Raw genomic sequence first — 5,000 nt, 5'->3', positions numbered from 1 at the left:
CGTAGTCTCGCGACGCAACGCGATCCAGACGCGTTCTGCGGGGAAGAAGATTTCTCATACACTCTGCCCTAACCTTCTTTGCTACTATTAATACTACTACTACTATTACTACTATTACTACTGTTACTATTATTGTTATTATTACTACAACGATTATACTACTACTACTGCATCTACTATTACTATTATTACTATTACTTTTACTTTTACTACTATACTACTATTGCTGTTGCTGCTACTTCTATTATTACTACTACCATACTACTACAATCATCATCATACCATTACGATAGATTTTACTTAATCTTCTTCTAACGTCTTCAAAAATCCTTCTCCTGAGAATTTATACATACTTATATACCGTAAATTTGTTCGTTTTCATTTTTGATCGCGTTTTTTATTTCCGTTCATTCTTTTTTTTTTTTTTTTTTTTTTTTTTTTTGATCGTCTATCTTTTCTTACGTATGTGCACTAGAAGGGTTTAAAATATTCTTATGTACGTACTCGTAATGTCTTCTTCTTCGATGTTAATTTTTAAACTGTTAACCGTAAGATCTTCAAATAGAAATAGTTTAATTACTCTCGCAATATGTTACGTTTCAAACATCATTACCAAAGATATACATAAGTACATACGTATATTTCATATTCATTATTGACTCTCCTAGTCGGTATATTCCTATTTGCGTTTCAGGTTCCTTAACCTTACCGGAAACCCTTTCAACAAGTGGTTGCGTTGACGAGATGCTCCGTAAAGAAATATTTTTAAATCTGCCTCTACGATGCACATTGATCCTACATATTATTAATCTCGATTTTTACGTTACCTATGCAGTTATATATATAGTACGAATCAATCAGAATCATTCGAAAATGTAAATAAAGTATTACAAGAACACGCGCGAAAGTAAATTATTGTATCGCGAAGGTGATGAAATTTCGAAAAAAAAAAAAAAAAAAGAAAAAGAAATTAATCAAAGACAAAAATGACTCGATCGAATGTTTCTTCAGTTTTAGATACAATTACATTTTTCCTTCTCTCAAACGAACCCACACGCGCACACACATACACACACAGATACAACTTAAGACAATACAAATTCCAAGCCGTGAAAAAAAAAAAGGAAAAATGAATTTCCAATATCCGTTGCGTACATAATCGCATTGATAGGGAATCAATCGGGAAAATGAAATATTTCAATCCAGAATTGCTATCATCGACGCGATAATAAATAAATTTATATATCGTTGAACTATGGTGTTAATTTTTCGATAAGATTGATGATGATTATGATAAAAGAAAAATGGTGATTGAATTTTTCGTTTCTTGCAGGTTTCTACAATGATGAACGAAGGAGAGGATCCAGGGGAAGGAATGGTTTTTCTTTTGGAGTGAATTGGATCAAGTAAGAAGAATGGAGTATCAAGAGAGAAAAGGAGAGAGAGAGAGAGAGATAAAAAGAGATAAAAAGAAAGAAAGAAAGAAAGAAAGATGGAAAGAAAAATAGAAAAAAAGAAATAAAGAAGAGAAAGAGAGAGAGAGAGAGAGAGAGAGAGAGAGAGAGAGAGAGAAAGAAAAAGAAAGAAAGAAAGAAAGAAAGAAAGATAGAGAGACAGACATCCTTCCGACGAGAGCGTCCATCGTTAATGGAAATAAACGTTATCAGCTCTATACTTGATGACACTAACCCGTAGATCCGAACTTGTGGGCTTTTTTATATGCATACCGCAAGCTCCTATCTACCGGTACATGTAGTCAGGCCGGCGTTAAAAGCTCTCGGACGGAGATCCTCTTCCTCCTCCCGCTCCCCACTCTCTCTCTCTGTGACCTACCAAATAATACTTACGGCACTTCCGGTTTAAGAGACGCCTCTAACTCTTCTTGTCAAGTTATTTCCTCGAAAGAGAGAGAGAGAGAGAGAGAGAGAAAGATAGAAGAAAAAAGACAGAGAGAGAGAGAAAGAGAGAGAGAGAGAGAGAGAGAATAGGAGAAGGAGGAAGAGAGAAAAGGAAAGAAAAGAAAGGAGGGAAATGAAAGCGGATCGTACTCCCATTTTTTTTTTTGTTTTTAGTGCCTACCGGATACATTCGATATGCACGCACACAAATACATATATACATACAGGTGTACTTACGCGTATAGGGACACGTATACATACCACGCATGCACGCACGTACATACATATATGCATACCGTAGCAGATCGTAAAAGGTAAATTTTAAAACTTATCGAACAATGCAAGAAAAAAAAAAAAAGAAAAGAAAAATGTAAAAAAGATATCCCGCGCCGAATTCTCGATAATTTCTACATATGTATATATATGGAACGTAACGTTGCAATATAAATTTTGTACAGACGCCATATTGTTACTTATCGTACGCTGTTACTTACGTTGTTCGTTAACGATATTGCCACGATAGAAATTACGAAGTAAAATCGATACTTTAATATACATATGTGTGTGTGTGTGTATATATATATTTTTTTCATGTTATATATATATATATATATATATATATATATATATATATAAAGGAAATTATACCAATAATTATGGCAGAAAATTATTTCGTAAAATGGAAATCTGTATTAAAGAAAGGAAATGATAAGAAAAGAGAGACGAATTTGTTTATCCGCTTTTTCTTTCTCTTTTATACTTAGCTTCATACTCACATATTTATTTGTATTATTTTTCTTTTTATTAAGGATCAATCAACAACGAACAATACGGTATTAAACTATAACAACATATTTTATATACATTTCTACACCATACATACATACATACATACCTACAAACATACATATTTATATCATGCATATATATATATATATATATATATATATATATGCATAGATATGCAGTATAGTGATAAAAAAACACAAGATCGCGAATATTTTACAAACACACACGCACACACATACATATATTTATGTATTTATGTATATCCAATAGATAAGAGAACTGAAATAAGGAAAAAAGGAAAAAAAAGAAAAAAGGGGGAAAGAAGCGTTAAAATAATCGAACGATTTCGTAAGCACGTTTATTACGTAGAAGAAAAAGTTCGTCTGCGGAGAGGAGCGGAGAGGAGGAGTGGTGAGGAATGGAATGGAGTGAAGTTGCGAAGAGAGGAGAGGAGAGAAACGATGAGAAGAGAGGAGAAGAGAGGAGAGGAGAAGAGAGGAGAGGAGAAGAGTGGAGAAGAGAGGAGAGGAGAGATGAGAAGACGGAAAGAAGGGACAAACACACACACACACACACATACGACAAAAAAAAAAGAAAAGTGTGTACGTGTATAACACAATGTATTTGTTCCCCCCAACCCCCCAGCGGCGGCGCCTGGGTGAGGTAGTAGGTTGTATAGTAGGGAATGGAAATTCGCGATATACGAAGTCCACTGTACAACTTGCTAACTTTCCCGGTCGTCGGCGTCTCGACGAAGAGGAATCTCACACAAATACAAATAACAGAGAGAGAGAGAGAGAGAGAGAGAGAGAGAGAGAGAGAGAGAGAGAGAGAGAGGGAGGGAGAGAGAGAAAAAGAAATTATAAGAACGAGATCATATTACTTACGATTATTGATTATCGTAAATCTTTTTATTGTTTTACATCGTTCACGATATCATTGATGAAAAAAAGACTCGAAATCAAGATGGAAGGATCGAGATCGAGAAAGAGAGGAAGAGGGAGAGAGAAAAGGGTGCTTGTTGCAATCGTATGAATAACAAATTGGATATGATTATCGGGAAAAAAAGAAAAAGGAAAGGAGAGAGAAAGAGAGAAAAAGAGAGAGTACTATAAAGTAATTTTTTAAAGCGTGTCTCAACGTATATACTTAATATATAGATATATATATATGTGTGTGTATATATGTGTGTATGTATATATATATATATATATATATATGTGCGCTCGTTAGCCAATGGTAATCGTCAGACTCGAGCTTGCTACGTCCGTCGATTAACTTCGACGAGCAATTTTAACACAACATGTCCGACTGAATTACTGGATAATACCTATTATAAGCGATATCCTTGTCAAATCATTATTGTAGGAATAGTATACGATTAGAGTAATTTAACGTTATATTTCTCAATGAAATATATGTATATAATTCGAGGAGACTTTAATATATAGATATGTATAACTCTTGCGCCTATATATAATAGATATAACTATATGCGTAATATATGTTCGTCTGTAACGTTTGATATCGTTGAATATTTTTCATTTATTTATATTCGTATTATTTAATGATTTATTTTCATGATCGATCGATTGTTTTTCTAATCTTAAGAAAAGGAAAAAGAATTTACGTAGGATTTACGAAAGGTGCGAGAAACTTATATAAATAATATATTTATCGAATTCATTTATATAGATACATATATATATATATATATATAAATTAATTAACGATAATTTATGATTTTTCTGATCTCATAAAAAAGAAGAAGGAAGAGGAAAAAGAGACTATATATATATATATATATATATTGATAAATGGATAGATAAACATATATATATATATACAAATATATAATAACAATATTATACAATTAAAATATATATGTATATAAATATATATTAAATATATTAAATATATTAGATATGTTATATAATTAAAATAAAATATATATATATATACAAACATATTAAATATATATTAAATATATTATATATATATATATACATATTGGTAGATAGATATATAAATATATTATAGATGAAGTATATATGTATAACGAAGTAAGAAAAAGGGCAATGGCGGGCGGGCTGATAGTAAAGCCTGCCGCGTCGCCGGTTCCCTGAGACCCTAACTTGTGACGTCGCGTCCGATATCTCACAGGCTAGATTCTCTGGTATTGGCGATGAGTGCTGCCTTTTGTCGATCAAAAGTCAGTTTTAACGACAGAAAGAAAAAGAAAAAGAAAAAGAAAGAAAAAAAGAAAAAGAATGAGAGAGAGAGAGAGAGAGAGAGAGAGAGAGAGAGAGAGAG

The 5,000-nt window shown here is 32.5% G+C and overlaps 1 long non-coding RNA gene across 1 annotated transcript in view; it reads left to right on the top strand.

The window, feature by feature from the left end:
• LOC122637746 overlaps positions 1 to 1,366 on the top strand; it is a 2,034-nt gene extending 668 nt beyond the window's left edge. The window contains exon 2 of the long non-coding RNA XR_006329294.1: positions 1,334 to 1,366. This is a non-coding gene — a long non-coding RNA (uncharacterized LOC122637746). The remainder of the gene's footprint in view (positions 1 to 1,333) is intronic.
• The last annotated feature ends 3,634 nt before the right edge of the window (positions 1,367 to 5,000 follow it).

This window comes from Vespula pensylvanica, chromosome 2, assembly GCF_014466175.1.
Source record: "Vespula pensylvanica isolate Volc-1 chromosome 2, ASM1446617v1, whole genome shotgun sequence".
NCBI lineage: Eukaryota > Metazoa > Arthropoda > Insecta > Hymenoptera > Vespidae > Vespula > Vespula pensylvanica.
The sequence above is the reverse complement of the archived record's forward strand: the minus strand, read 5'-3'. Positions and strand labels throughout refer to the sequence as shown.